Genomic DNA, 17,014 nt, shown 5'->3' with positions numbered 1-17,014 from the left:
CAGACAGAGACAGAAAGAGATATTAAAGACAGGCCCCAGATGAACAAAAATGAAATGAATTTTGAACTTAAACCATTTCGATATTGGGGATATACAAAGCACTGCCAGACATGATCTCCTAAACTTAGGAAATTGGGGAATTTGTATTATACCTTTGGAGTCCCTTCCATTGCTGCTCCTCCTACCTTGAACCTCTACCTAATTGTTCTTCTGGTTGTCAGGCTCTTTTGGCTTCTATTATGGCCTTTGTCCTTTACAGTCACAGCTGAATAGGCCAAAAGCCCCTTAGGATTGGCTTAGCAATGGTCTCCTAATTCTCTACATGCCCTAGCATGCATTTCTGACCATATAGCTTTTTAGAACTGTCTTAGGTTCTAACTCAACTTTCAGGGAGTAAGCGCTCGTTGACCTTGGGCTACACCTGCAGAGTACAGCAGCCATGTGTGAAAACAATAAAATATCAATAACAAAAACCATAAGCTTTTATAACTAGGGGGGCACCTTGAAAATCACTTAAAATCTAACCCCCTAATTTTACAGGAGATGAAACTGAGACATGCCGACGTAAGGTATGAGTAGCAACTGGAATTAACCTTGCACCTCCCAGTTTACAAAGCAGTTTCCCTAAGATAGCCCTTTAAGGTAGGCATGAAAAGTATTATTATCCCTATTTTATACATGAGGAAAATGACCTGACCAAGGTCACCAAATTAGTAAACTGCAGAGCTCAGGCTCAGGCCCATGTCTTTTGACTGTAATCCAATGTTCTTTCTATCACATCACACCTCCTCAATTATACCATGCAACTTCCAGTACAATGTAAGCCTAATTAATTATTGAAGATGTATTTTCTTTTAAAATGGCATTTTAATCAACTTCCTAGAGAGCTAAATACTACATTGTATCGGGATATGCACTGGGCTTAGATGTTAGTTGACCTGGGTTTAATTCCTAACTTACTAGTTGTGTCATCTTTAGTAGTTCACTTAAACTTTCTGAATCACAAGTTTTTTTTTAAATAAAAATCACCTTTTGTTTTCATGTCATCTTTATTTCCAAATAGTTCCCTCATATTTCCTCTATATGGTGAGCCATTTCTTATAACAAGCATTATAAAAGAAAGAGAAAAGAATAGAGAGTGAAACTAACCAACACATTAACCAAGTCTAATGGGATAGTCAGTGTTCTACATCCAAAGTCCTCCACCACTGGAAAGAAGGGAGGGAGGTACATTTTCTCCTCTCTTCTTTGGGACCAAGTCACTATCTTATACAATGTTCAGTGTAGTTGTTCTTTCTATTTACATTATTGAAGTCATTAGGCATATTGTTTTCTTGGTTCTGTTTATTTTTTTCTATATCAATCTGTTCATATATTTTCCCATGCTTCTCTGAATTCTCCATATTCATTTTTAAAAGCAAGACCCCATTGTTTAGCTATTTTCCAATCGATAGGTACCTATTTCCACTTCTCTGCTATTACAAAAAGTGTTGCTATGAAATTTTGGGGGTATATGGAATCTTTCTTTCTGTTATTAATCTCCTAAGGGTATATGCCTTACACTGGGATCTTGGTATTAAAGGGCAGATTTAGTCATTCATCTATCCATCCATCCATCCATCCATCTTCCTATCTTCCTTCCTTCCTTTCCCAAATTACTTTCCTGAATGGTTGGACCAACTTACAGTGCTACCAACAATATATTAATGTTATAATATAGTAAAATCTTTTTGAAGTCCTTCTAACATCGACTATTTTCCTCTTTTGTCATCTTTGCCAATTTATTGGGTGTGAGGTGAAAGTTCAGAGTTGTTTAGATATTCATTTCCACAGGAAGGCAGCATGGTACTGAGGAAAGAGCATTCTTTGGTGTCCTATAAAATACATGGGTTAGAATTCTGGCTTTACTGCCTATTACCTGAGTAATTTTTGATAAATCACTTTACATCTCTGGCTCTCACTTTCTCCATCTATAAAATGCCACTGTGGAGTAGATCTTTTATATTTGCATTAGTTCCCTTTATATCTTGATCTAAGACTCTCTTCAGAGACTTTCGATGTAACGATTTTTAAAAATCAGTTTACATTCTCCATTCTTTTTCTAGTTGCATTGATTTTGTTCATGCAAAAGCTTTTCAACTTAATGTAATCACAATCATCATTTTTTTTCTTTTGGGATTGCGTTTATTTTAGTCTGAGTTTCTTCATCTACAAATTGGGGATACTAAAACTTGTGTGACTTCTCATACAAGTCATGATGCTGTTAGAATCAAATGAGATACTCAAATACTCAAATGGATCTAGAATTTTTTCATTATGGAAGTTCTCTCCAGTGATTTAGATTGCAACTTTGTGTTATATAGCCTGCTCATACTCACCATGCACCTCTCAATTTTCTTGCTTGTTGACTGACTGTGTGATATGTAGAAGTACTTCTTGAAGCTTAAAACATTATATAATTGTCAGCTCTCATTTTTGCATATCCAACTTTACTTCAAAGTACATACAATACTCATTCATAGGTACAGTACAGCCCCAAAAGCTTACATGAAAGCTCATTACTCAGAATAATTCTCAAAGTTAGTTGACCCTTCTCTCCATCTTAAAAACTCTTCCTCCTTTTGTTTCCATGATACTGCACTCCTATGCTTTTTCATCTATCTCTCTGATCACTCCTTTTCTGTTTTCTTAATTTCCTTTTGCCCCTTGAAAATGAGTATTACTAAAGGATCTACCCTTGTTCCCTTCCCTTCTCTATTTTCCTTCCTTTGAAAATCCCATTCATTTTTTGGTTTCATCTATCACCTCTATAGGAATATCTCTCAAATCTTTTATTCTCTCCCCAAGGCTCTAGTTCCAGATCTTTCTGGATATCTCCATTTACATTAGTACCTCAAACACAATATGTCCAAAAGTGAATTCCTCATCTTTCTTCCAAAATCCATCCCTTCCCCTAATGTCTGTGTTTCTATTGATGGCACTGCCTCCCTTCCAGTCACTTGGGCTCCTAAATTAGGAGTCAGCATCTTTTATTCTTCCCTCTTCCATACTTGCTGCATCCAATCATTTTCAATTCCTGTGAATTCTAATTCCACAACATCTCTCAATCCATCTCCCTCCTTCCCACTCTCATTGCAATAAATGAACACAGTGTAATATTATCATACTATTGAGAAATTATGAAGACTACAGAAAAACATGGGAAGATTTGCATAAACTGATACAAAGTGAAAACCAGGAAAACAACACATATAATGATTACAACAATACAATTGCAAAGAACAAAACCTGAAACTGAACACTGTATAATTATAATGACCAGCCTTGTTCACAAAGAAGAGATGTAAAACACATCTCCCTCCCTTCTTTGTAGAAGTGTGAGACTGAGTGTGAAACATTGCATCTATTATCAGAATTGTTTAGTTTTCTTAAGCTGCCTCTTTCCCCCTTCATTTTTGTTCTTTGTTGTTTGTTCCTTGTTGGGTTGGGATGGATGGAGGGATGTATTTGTAATATAAAGTAGTATAAATATATATTATGTATAGATGCAATATATAAGTATAAATATATAATATAAAAACAAAAAAATCAAATTTTAAAGACCCGCCATAATCTGTCTTTCAACCTACCTTCCGTATCTTTTACTACTCCTTTTCATGCAGGTTACAGTGTAGTCAAAATAGAACTTTCTTCTATGCCTCATTCCTATCTTACCTTCTCCCATTTCCACACTTTTGCTCATGTTATCTCCTATTCTTGGAATGTATTCCCTTCATTTTCTATTGAAATCCTTTCTCTTCTTGAAGGCCAACTCAGCTGAGTGCCTCCTCCTCAATGAAGCTTTCCCTGGCTGAAAGTGATATCTTTTCTTCCTTCAACCACTCACAGAACTTGAGTTGAATTTCTTTTTTACACTTATCATATTTTCCTTCCTATCACATCTAAATGTACATATTCACATTGCATCTCCCTAAGTGGATTGTAAACTCCTTGGAGACTGTACCACTTATTTACTTTTATCTCCCCAGTATGTACTTCAGTGCCTTATACATATTAGGTATTAGTGAATATTTGCTGAATTAAATTGAATTACTATACTTTTTTTATTGGTAAGATGACCACGATAGAGGGGAAATGTTTCCTACAACTTTTTGTAACTTGTTGGGCATTAGAATTCAGAAGGAAAGCATAATTGGCTTCAGTTGTGGAGCATGGCTTTTCTTCCTTGGAAAACACAGTTCTCAGAAATTACACTACCCTGGTGATGTCCTTTCCATGGAAACCACAGGACTTTAAAATGGAGAGAAGTACTTCAGCCTTAAATCCTTTTGTTATGTGCTGAAGTGATTTCAAGGGGAAAGTGTGCTGGTTGCCTCGTCTGCTGGTATGTGTTCTGCAAGCGACACTTGGGAATACTTATTTATAGCTCTTGAAGTGCTAATGGATGCATGTTTGCTAGGTGTCCAATGCCTAGCAGTAGTACCATGAGAGTATAATTTTTGAATTTCAGTGGAGCTCTGGGCTACTAGCCACGCTATTAAGGGTATGTGCAAACCTCAGTCCTCTATTTATATGGTCCAGAACATCCCAGAATATGACTTTTAATTCATTTCAATTCAGCATATTCTTACTAAGTGGCTACTATGTGTAAGGTGATAGGAACAAAAAAAAGAAATAAAAAATGAGACAGACTTTGACTTCAAAATGCTTACAATCTAATGGGGGCAGGGAATAACATGCATACAGATAACTATGAAACAAAGGCAAGCAATGTGCTGTTTGGAATTTAAGAGATCGGTTTTAGTTGGGATTGTGGGGAAAGGAATGGAGTAAGTAGTAGCTGAGTTAGGCCTTTCAGTTATGTCAAAAAGCATTTATTAAGCACCTACTATATGTTAGGCACTATGTTAAGCACTGGGGATATAAAGAAAGGCAAAAATAGCCCCCATCCTCAAGGAGCTTAGAATCTACTAGGGGACTCAACATGCAAACTATGTACAAATAACATAAATACTGGATAAATTGGAGATAAATTTAGAGGGAAGGAACTAGCATATTGAGGAGGACCTTCTTGCTGAAGGTGAAAATTGAACTGAGACTTACAAGAAGCCAGGAGGTAGAGATCAGAAGAGAGAGAATTCCAGGAATGGGAGTAGGGGCACCACTGAAAATACAAAGAGTAAGGGGATGATTTTTTTTTCTTTTTGAAGAACAGCAAGGAGGCCGGTGTCACTGAATAGCAGACTAAGCAGAGGCGAGTAAAGTACAAGAAGACTGGAAAGGTTGGAAGGGACCAGGTTTTGAAAGACTTTGAAAACCAAACAGAAGATTTTATATTTGCTCCTGGAGGTAACAGAGAACCATTAGGAGTTTATTGAATAAGGGATGAAATGGTCAGAACTGTGTTTTAGGAAGATGACTGGTGGCTGAGTCAAGATGATGAGGGCTTGCAGCATGGTAGTGCCAATGTCAGATGGGAAAGGAGGCAAATAATGAGATGTTATGATAGAGTACACAAGACATTGCATATTGAAGTGAAAATGAAGAGTCAAGGTACAAGGGTGTGGTTGAGTCATCTAGCTAGGTTGCTACATTTTTTAATGTAATCATTTATATCTGGGAAATAGGCTACAGATAGGGCTTGGTTTATTGTGCTGATTGTCTAGACCTAAGAAAGTGATAGAAAAAAATATTAATAATGAAGATTAAACTTAAAAGTGTGTCATTCATGTATTCCTACCTACCCCACTCTCCCAGAGAGTTGTTATTGAACAGTTACTAGAATAAACCTGGTCAAGGATGACTAGATTGCAAGCCTGGATGACTGGAAGGAGGGTGGTATCCTTGACAGTGAGAGTGAAGTTAGGAAGAGAGGAAGGTTTGGGGGAAAGGATAATATGTTCAGTTTTAGATGTGTTGAATGTAAGATGACTACAGGACCTCCAGTTTGAGATGTTCAATAGAAAATCAGATGAAGAAGCAAGACTATATACAGGTCAGGAGAGAGGTTAGGGTTGGATAAATACATCTGAGAACCATTTATATAGAGATGATAATTCAATACATAGGAACTGCTGTGATCAGCAAGCAAATAGTATAGGGGGAGAAGAGGGCCTAGAAAAGAGCTTTAGGGGCCACCCACAGGTAGTAGGTAGGACTTGAATATAGCTCCAGCAAAGAAGACTTTGCCATCCCTTGGTCCTCTAAACCTTCCTCGGGGAAGAGTTGTATAATTATTCCTCGGTATTATACTGGCAGCAGTGTTGAGGAGATAATCGATTTTATATTATAGTAAACAATAGACTACAGTGCATTTGCCTTTTGCCACTGTACATGCTGGTGCCCGCTCTTCTGCCACTGCTATTGGGACCTGTCTGGAGCTACCCAATAGCTCATTTCTCTACTGGCTCCCTCCTCTCAACCTCTAATGCCAACGTGGTCCATACATGTGTCTGCTGCCTCCTCAACCTGCTACCATGGTAGTCCATGTTTGTGCCCGCAGCCCCCTCCACCAGTCTGCTGCCATGGTGGTCCATGTCTGTGCTTGCTGCCCCACATCAGTACCACTGGGCTCACATTCATGCTTGCTGTCCCTGAGGCTTGCAACTCTGATTGCTGTCTGCTCTGCCAAAGTCAACCACTACTCTCTATGCAATCTTAGGACAGTTTCTTCTAAAAAGACCTGAGTTCTCTTGCCCTATTCTGGGACAGAGAATAATTGTAGGCCTAAGCATTATTAATCTGCTAAGGTTGAGGCCTGACTGCTTGTTATGCAGAAGCTTGTGGTAGAACTGTGCTGCCCCTGCCCTCCTCTGTTTAGGGGGAGTGCTATGGGTAGTACTTCTACTGGGACCTGACCAAAGGAGGATAGCTTCCTATGTTGGGTGAAAGACCCATGGAAAGAAAGAAGGGACTTCAGCAGATGAGGAAGGAATCTATTCTAGGCATAAAAGAACAGAATGAATAAAGGCACAGAAATGGGAGAGGGATGTACAAGTGTGGGGGAAGGGGGAATAGATATGACTGACTTGAGTTTTCCTCATCATTTGTATTTCTTTTCTAACCTAATTGAAAATTTTAATATCTGAAGGAGGCAGAATAATGTCTTACTAATATTTGACTCTGATGTCTCAAGATGACATGGAGGAGTATATGAAGGTTCTTACAGACTATACCACTGGGAAAAAAAAACAAAATAGCTGTACATTTCTTAACAGAGAACATTCTTGGATAAATCATCATCAGGTTAGTCACTGAGTGAAGACTTTTTTACATCATAGCAATGTATATAGAGGGTAGAGAAGTGCTCTATGAGTCACGAAATCCCAGGTTCAAGCCTTATCTCTGCCAGACACTGTTTCTATGATTATGGACAGGTCATTTAACTTTTTAGGGCCCTAGGCAATCCTCTATAAATTACAGCAAAGGTGCTGGCCTGCATTAGTTGAGGGAGTTTCTTCATCAGGGAATTTCCTGTACCATTGAAAAACACCAAGGGATTGTTATGTGTGTCAGTGGAAGGCATCATCACAATAAATCCTGGAAATATTGAAATAAGCAATAAAGCTTCACTTTCTCCTCTCTGTGCTTTATTACCATACACAATAATTTCTGAATTTAGAAATTTAAGCATTCAATCCTGACAGATGTATACTTATTCTAGTAGGCTGGGCTAGATGCCTCCTAAGGTCATTTACGATTCCAGGATTCTGTGATTATGTTATCATTTATGTGGGAAGATGACATAGAGACCCATTCACAGATAGCACCATAATAAAAGTCCAATTGGTTCTGTAATTTGGCCTTTCTTCTAAAATGACACCATTTTATCAGCTTTCATGAATATGAATCTGATGTAAGCTCAAGTCTTTAAAATTATCTTTTCCCAAAAAACATTTTTAATATCATGTCACAGTAAAAATCTGGGGTAGAACAGAACATAGGATCTGCTGTCAGATGGTCTGAGTTAGGATACTGGCTCTGCTACTTAAAATCTGTGTTCCCTAAGGCAAGCCACTTCACTTTTCTAGTTTTCAGTTTCTTCATATGTAAAATGAAGGAACTGGACTAAATGATTTTCAAGTTCCCTTATAGGAATTTTTTATTAGTGGAAACCTGGGTTGAGATATAGTACCAATAAAGAAAACAGCACCATAATATTTAGGATTAAGATCCAAGTGTATACCATCAAAATATATTCACATGCCTAGCCAACCTTTGTTTTAGAACAACACCATATCCATTTATGTACCTAAGGCATTTCCCTGCCATTACGTGTTGTGAGTAGAGTCTGGAAACTTTTAAGTAAAGTCTATCACATTATAGGCCACTTAGTAAGTTATGACTGAAAAAGAACATTAGCTCTGTCTGTAGAAATCACCCCATTCTAGTTTCCTCATTAAAGTTTATTAATCATAGAAGGCAAGGTGCTACTAATGGTTCTAACAATTCATGGACACAATAGAATTGCCTGGCCCTGAGAAAGCATGTCAAGGTCAAAAGTTATAAATAGTTTTTACTCAAAGTTCTTTATAAATACCCCTGCTTTTGTTTCTCTTTCCAAAATTTTGCTTTAGTCTTGGTGCCTGGCACCAAATTAAGTGTCTGTCTCTCAGGTCAGGAATCCTCTGAAATCTTCAAATTCCTCATAGCCCCAACCAAACTTGACTAGGTATTTCTGTGGAAATATAATATTTGAAATATAATATAATAGAAAGCCACATTAGGACCCTCTGCTACTTTACAGGCCAACCTTCAGTAATACCACTGTAGAAGGGGATTGTAGACAGATGATATATTCCCATAAGGCTTAGGGTGAACAAAAAAAAGCCTGAAGGAAATTCATTGAATTACATTTTCCATAAGCCTATTAATGGACTTCGGGTAGGAATCTTTGCAGAATCCTTAAATGACTGGGAAGTCTTATGATAGAGACAGGATAGTTCAGAGTTGGCACACAGACAAGAGAGTTGGGGAAATATGGCTGCTGTGTACAGATTATGCTTGTCCTAACTCAGGCAGCAGAGACAGTAGCAAGTGACCTCAGCACACCCTAGCATGTAACTGTTGAACCAACAGAAATAAACAGCAATCTCTACTGGGCTCTTTACTTACTGGTCTATTAAATCAGCACTTGTAAGTCTTTTGTTGTGAGTATCTCTAGCAGTATTCCAAGAGTGGGGAGGTCTATTGTTTCAAGAGACTGAAGAGTCAGTTGGGAACCAAAGCGAGCTCTCCCAGGAGATGTAGAAGACTAAGCAGTCATTTGGAATTGTCAAATTCAATTCTTTGTTTTTACCTTGATATTGTTTCAGCAAATGCCTTTTAATTTTAAGTATTTGTCATTTGGCTTGATCTGTTAAAAGGAGATGCCTTAAGAAGAGCTCAGAAGTATGTTTTTTGATGGAAAGTTACCCCAACAGTGCTAGATGGTGCAGTAGGTAGAGTGCCAGGCCTGGAGTCAAGAAGATTCATCTTCCTGAGTTAAAATCCCACCTCAGACACTACCTATGAGATCTTGGACAAGTCACTTAACCTTCTTTGCCTCAGTCATCTGTAAAATGAGCTGGAGAAAGAAATGGCAAACCACTCTAATATCTTTTACAAGAAAACCCCAAATGGGGCCATGAAGAATCAGACATGGTTGAAAAATGACTGGACAGCAATAACACCTCAATGACATTCGGAAGCAAGGGTCCTGGTACTGCTGGGGTTTTGGAAAAAATTCTCAGGGGAAAATTTTTGTTAAAGTTGGTCCAGGCTATAGCATTAATCTGGCACTTTATAATTCATGTCTCACAGGCTTAACAGTAAATTGAGACAGTTTGTTCTGGTTTAAGGATCTAAATCCCAGTTAAACAAAACAAAACACTCTACAAGCAGCTACCTGAGGGAGGCATCCATCCCTCAAAACATTGAGTCATCAAGGAGTAATGGATTTGGTGTCAAATGGCCTGTGTTTGGATCCCAGCTTTGCTACTCATCATGTGACCTTGGGCAAATCACTTAATCTCTTCTGAACCCTCTGTTCCCTCATCTACAAAATGATGGACTTGAATTAGGCCATCTCTAGAGGAGCTTTAAATCCTATGATCCTTTGACAATGAGTAGTCCAACCCCTCCTATGGTATTCCCCTGTCCTTAACCTGTTCCTATTCCCAATTTACCTACTGAGTGACAAACTGCTTAAGCTAAATCAGAAATTACTCATTTAAAAAACCAAAAAGATGGACTGCTTTCCAAAATCTCTCATTGATTTAATCAAGAATAACGTGAACGAATTCTCATTGTGGATTTGCCTAGGAGACAGCGATGCACTAAAAAGCCTCTTTAAATTAAACTTTGGGGTTTGACTCCATAAAGCTAAGTTCCTTCTTGAATGCCACAGTTTAATTACACTTGATGTGACTTATATAAATGGCAAGTTCCTTTTGTGATTTCCTTCTACCCAAACCCATTTGTTTTCCATTGTTCCCATTCAACAAGGGAGTGAGACTACAGTAGTAGTGTGCCCAGCACTGCTTCTGATAATTGGGGGTTGGGGAAAGATGATTTCGTTTTGGGGTGAGGTCCATGGGGCAGTTCCAAAAAAGAACACATTCATGGGATCTGGATGGGTCTCAATCCATCTCCTTTCAGGATATTGCCCTTCATCTCCTTCTCCCTTCCCTCTCCTATTCTGAAAAGATTTCAAAATGCAGCCAGGGTCAGAATGTTCTGAAAGGCAGGCTCAGGAAGTCTTGGTCTGAAATTACATGTGTACAGCCAAGGTACAGCAGAATGGTCCTCAGATCCTGAATATGCTCCTGATGCATTGGAGGTAGAAGGTAGGGGTTGGGAGGAAAGTCCCTAAAGAGTAGAGAAATGGATATAGACCCTCAGAAGTTAGAAGGCGATAGAATTCATCTTTTCCTAAATTCAAGCTCAGCATAGCATGGATGTAGGATGGGACTAGAGGGATAATTCACCTTCCTGGATTCTTCTTCATGTTCCTGTTCTATTATAGTCAAATCCTGTCCTTATATTTGCATGATCAGCTGCCTCTAGGTCCATAATTTCGGTGTTTTCTAAAATGATCCAAAACTTACATATGATGTACATCCAGAAAAAAAAAAACAAGGCTCATATTTTTCTACTACAAAATTTTACTTTCTTTGGTATGGAATAAGATCTGCATAATGTAAATTTTAATTACACTGTTATGTTTTGCTGTTTTTTTTTCTTTTTGTGGTTGTTATTTCATGCCAACTTACTGAGCGGTATTTATACTGCCTTTGATGAACCCAACTCATTTGCCTATCATTACATTCCGAAATCTGTCATAACAGTCTCACCTCATGGAAACTCCAATGAGACTTCAATTAAAAGCTAGCTCCTCCAGCTCATTGTACTCCTCAGAAGCACTGCCCATCACCACCCTTTCTCACAGAGCTGCCCTCCCCAAACCCTGCCAAGTAAATACACCCCAGCTCACATTCTGCCAGAAAAATAGAAGAATCTGAGCTCTGGGTAACTGTAGCTGAAGAAATAGCCAGAAGCAGCACATCACAGAAAGCACAAGGTGCTAATTACTATGCCAAGCGCAGAGCTCTAGAAGACGCAAGACTCAAGAAGCATAGGCTTCAGCGAATCCTTGGGAAATGGAATGTCATTCCACCAAAGTGAAGAGGCAGGCATTTTATTTGCTATAGAATTTTAGCTCCTTACTTGATCAGTCATTTTCAAGGATGAACTTTTTTATTTTTTTTTTTATTTTTGGAGGGGGATGGCAGAGCAATTGTGGACCTAGAGGCAGTTGATCATGCAAATATAAGGACAGGATTTGACTATAATAGAACAGGAACATGAAGAAGAATCCAGGAAAGTGAATTATCCCTCCAGTCCCATCCTACATCCATGCTATGCTGAGCTTGAATTTAGGAAAAGATGAATTCTATCTCCTTCTAACTTCTGTGGGTCTATATCCATTTCTCTACTTTTTAGGGATGCCCAACATCACACAGCTAGTAAGTGTGTCAAGTGTCTGAGGCTGGATTTGAACTGAGGTCCTCCTAACTCCAGGGCTGGTGTTCTACTCACTGTGCCACCTAGCTGTCCCCAAGGCTGAACTTTTAATATAAAATAATAATGTTGCCGAGAGCCACAACTCTTTTGTTTGTTTGCCGGCACTCAAAAGAGCTCTTAAGGCATTTTCTTGTTAATTATTTTCCCCACAAAACCTCAAAACATCTCTCTGAGGAAGGTAGGGAACAGACATTATTATCCTCATTTTATAAGGAAGCAGAGGTACAAACAAATTAAGTGAGTGGCCCAAGGTCCTGGAGGAAGTGAGCCAGGATTACCATGAATGTTCTGAGTTTCTCAATTCATCGCTCCAAAACAATGACCATTATACTTACTTTTTCAGACCAGAAGCACCTTAACCCCACTCCTCAACCCCATGTCACCCTTTCCCATTGTGTCCCTCTGCCAACCTTGGCAAGGGAAGCATGCTGTTCAAAAAGGGGTAATGTGTAATCATAAGCTCTTGTCCCCTATCTCCAACTTGACTTCACTCTGTATAGGCTGTCTCCCCCCAATCCATTATGTTGACCACTAGAAGGCTAGACTTACTTAAACATCACTTACAGCATGTCACTCCCCTACTAAAAAAAATTCCAATGGCCCCTTAATTTCTACCACATTGAGCCAAAATTCTCCCCCCTGGCTCCACCCTACATACCCAGACATATTCCTCAGTACTCTAGAACAAATTCTCTTCACTCTAATTAGGTCAGTTTTTCACTGGCCTAAGGACCTGTCAATCTAATTTCAAACTTCATGCCTTTTTTCATGTAACCCCTCTTGTTTTCTTGACAAAGATACTAGAGTGGTTTGCTATTTTATTCTCCAGATCATTTTACAGATGAGGAAACTGAAGCAAACCAGGCTAAGTGACTTGCCCTGGGTCACTCAACTAGTAAGTGTCTGAGGCCAGTTTTGAACTCAGGAAGATGACTCTTCCTGACTCCAGGCTCAGCATTCTATACTACAGTGTATCCACTACAGTGCTACCTAGCTGCACAAAAACCCAATATAGTCTCTCTGGACCTTCTATTCCACTAAAGAATATAGCATATACTTAATATACAAAGTGTATGCAAAACAGTTTCAAGAGGTAGAAAGTATTAATAACTAGGGCATGGGGGTAATCAGGAAATGCCTTGAGTCAGAGGTGGCATTTGAGCTGAGTTTGGAAGGAAAATAGGAATTCTATGAGGTGAAGGTATATTCCAGATATGGAGGACCATTTGTGCAAAGGTCTGGGGGCAAAAGATAGAATGTCTAGCAAGTCAGTTTGATTGGAATAGCGAGTATGCAAAGAGGAGTACAACAAAATAATACTATTAAGACAGATGGGAGCCAGATTGTGGAGGGCATTAAATGCAAGGCTGGAAAATTCGTACTCCATACCAGATAAATGACAGTCATTCCCACTGTATAACTGGACAAAATGTACGTTCTGACCAACCCATTTTTGTATTTGAAATACATTGGCTAAGTCAGTAAAGAGTAATAATGCTTGAGATATTCAGGCCTAACCGAAATGCTGCATAATATACAAAAACTCGCTGCAGCATCTAAAATAGCACTTTATCTACATCCTTTTCATAAAACTATTTTATATTATTTATCTAAATAGGAAAACTTGTTAGTTATTCTGCTGATCCTAGTAATTTCTATTAAAAGGTTCAAGGGATGACTAAGTTCATCATTTCAACCGAATGCTACTTCATAGTGATTGTTGCTGTTTAGTTGTTTTTCAGTCATGTCTGACTCTTTGTGACCCCATTTGGGGTTTTCTTGGCAAAGATCCCAGGGTGGTTTGCCTTTTCCTTCTCCAGTTCATTTTACAGATGAAGAAACTGAAGCAAACAGGGTTAAGTGACTTGCCAGGGTCACATAGCTAGTAAATGTCTGAGGTCAGATTTGAACTCAGGAAGATGGGTCCTGACTCCCAGACAAGTACTTTATCTACTGTGCCACCTAGCTATCCCTTTGCAGTGATTAATTTACTAATAATGCAGTTCCTACTATATGAAAAACACTGTACTTAACAATTGTAGAACTGGAGAGAAGTATAAAATACATTCTTGGCTTTCAAGGATGTTATAAGGCAGTTGGAGAGAAAACACTTCCCAGTGAGGTATAACAGTAGTGTGCAAAGTTCCAAGAATAATAATCAGAATTGAAATCTTAATAGTTGGCCTTCTGTACAACATTTGAGAAAGCACTTTATGTAAATTACCTCACATACCTCTTAACAGCCCTATGATGTCCAAAGCGTTAAGACCAAGAAACACAAATTAAGGCCTCTACATTTTTACTTAAGAATGAAAATATCGATATTTGAATCAACTAGGAAGTTATGTAGAAAATTAGCAATGAAACATCATTTAAATATTTGGAATAATTACCAGACACAATAATATTAGTTTTTTAAATCCACCTCATAAGCTTACTTCTGGAAATATTGTTGCACATTCCATCCATGTCATTAATTTTTATCTAAAAGACTCTTGACAACCCCTCGGGTTTTGATTTGCAATTAGCATATTCATTCTAAAGGGTCAGTCACTTCAAGATGATTGTCTTCAAGGTGAGAAATCAACTACAGATTATGTTTAGACATTGTGGTCCAGGGCAATAGGTTACCTCTTCACTCCAGTGTGAAAGCAGGGGAGGGTGGAGGGTATAGGTGTGGGTTTTTTAGGGGAGTAGGCCTATGCTTACCACCCAACAAAGAAACCACTGCTTGACAACAAATATTTTGATGGAATCAGCATTGGGACCAATCATCTAATTAGCTACCAAATCTTTTATTCTGTCTACAAACCCAGAGGCTATTGCTACAAGCATACTTCTAGTGATTGAGAAATGAATAAAGATGAAGTAGACAACCAACTCCCTCCCTGCCCCAACCAAAAAAAAAAAGCATCTGACAATGCAGATGCTGAAACAAGAGCTGTAACCTTCCTGTGACATGCTCCCCCATACAGACAAAATTTTCCCTTGTACCCTCCTTAGAAAAAAGGATGGTGTTAGATAGTTCTGTTGAATCTGTGCAATAGGAGACTACATCCCTTGGATTCTAACTAAAACGAAATATTTCTTAGTGCTATCATGACAGCCATCAAGGTAATAAAAATCACTTCTCATTGCTAATCTCTCCAGTCCTCCTTATAAATGTTGTTTCTCTCCAGGTTACTGATAGACTATGAATACAGATTAATGATGGATTTCTGAGCCAGAGCCCTTCTCCAAAGACACCCTATTTAGTAGAACTGCCATCCTATTTAGTATATGCCTACTCAAAATATCTTGTATTCCAAATAGAATTTGTCATAGAAAACAGTGAGCATTCTACACACACACACACACACACACATATGACACAGAGGCAATGAAATTTCACTTTCGTTCATTAAAAGAAAAAGTAGTTCCTCTAACAATGCTTCTGAAATTAAAATCTAGGGGAAGGGTCTCTGAGTAGGAGGGACAGAGAAATGCCTGTGTTAACAATAATCTACAAATCTGCAAGTTTTAATAGACAAAAGCCACTATAAATTGGTATGTATAGATTCATGGCACCTAAAAATGCTAATTCCATTTAAGCACCCCATTCAGAGGACCTAAAATTTTGGATCTAGAATTGGTCATAGGAATGTTGAGGCTAGCAGAAGGAATCCTAGCGTAGTAGAAATTGGCAACTCAGTGCGAGGCTGATGAGACCAGCTGAGGAGAGATAATGCAAGGTGAGGAAAAGGGGTGGGGGTGGGGGTAGGGAAGGAGGAGGGTAGAATTGACAGAAAAGAAGAGGAAAGGCTATGAAAGGAAAATTCTATGCACAATTTTTGCTTGGTAAACTGAAATTTAAACTTTGCTCCTTGTGAGAAGGAAATTCAAGACATAATCTGGATCCAAGAAAGTTAAGTGCCTATACCTTTTGAGTAAAGATTTCTACCAATGATTATTTGATGACTTCCCATGGAAAAGGGTCACCAGGGACCTGATCTAATAGCAAATAGCTTTATGACCTTGGGGAAGTGACATAACCTTTTTGTGGCTCACTTGCTTCATGTCTCAAATGACAATAATAATACCTCACAGAGTTGTTGTGAGGAAAGTGTTAGTTACCCATTAGAGGACTACATAAATGTGAGTTGTTATTAAGAAAGCCACTTAGGTATTTAGCATAATATTCTCATTGGTACTATCCTAAGAAGTTAAGAATACAAGTTTAGTAATAAGGCTGAAAAGATTATAAATATTTGAGTATAAAAACACTATGAGAAACCCAATAAACAGAAACAGCAAGCTTCTGAAAACAAAGGACAGGATCTCTCTTAATTTATCTAATGGACATATGGCCTTTGGAAGTAGGTGAGAGCCTTTGGATATTTGGTGTTCTTCAAGCTACTTCATCAAAAACAGGTCATTCCAGATTAATCTCATTTACTTTTTTTTAAAAACAAGGTATTGATAGTTTAGACAAATGCTATAGGCACAACTTTCCTAGACTTTAGAAAAGAATTTTACAAGTCCATCATGCTGTCTTTCTGGACAAGATGAAGAGATGTGCATGATGTGATAAGAGCAGGTTTATTTAGAACTGGTTGAATAAGATCCAAAGAGTAGTCATTAGTGGATTCATGTCAATGAAGTTACAGAGTATAATTCCCCCTATTGCCTCCGCCCTCTTTAGATATGTCCTTGGACCTGTCCTATTTAAATGTTTTTTTAATCAATGAGTTGGATAAGAGTATATATGGCATGCTTATTATTACATGGCAGAAAGCTAGGAGAGAGAGCTAACACACTCAACAGCATAGAATGATGAGCTAAATTAAAAGAAGATGAAATTTAATAAAGTCCTACACCTGGGTTTGAAAACTAACTTCACAAGATGAAATGCGAGAGGCTTGACTAGTTCATGTGAAAATTTATCTAGGGGTTTTAGTACAATACATGTTCA

General features: G+C 38.3%; 1 protein-coding gene across 1 annotated transcript in view; it reads right to left on the bottom strand.

Moving 5' to 3' along the window:
* AFF3 (AF4/FMR2 family member 3) overlaps positions 1-17,014 on the bottom strand; it is a 658,787-nt gene that overhangs the window by 323,865 nt on the left and 317,908 nt on the right. The window lies entirely within an intron of this gene.

This window comes from Trichosurus vulpecula, chromosome 2, assembly GCF_011100635.1.
Source record: "Trichosurus vulpecula isolate mTriVul1 chromosome 2, mTriVul1.pri, whole genome shotgun sequence".
NCBI classification, from domain to species: Eukaryota; Metazoa; Chordata; class Mammalia; order Diprotodontia; family Phalangeridae; genus Trichosurus; species Trichosurus vulpecula.
The sequence above is the reverse complement of the archived record's forward strand: the minus strand, read 5'-3'. Positions and strand labels throughout refer to the sequence as shown.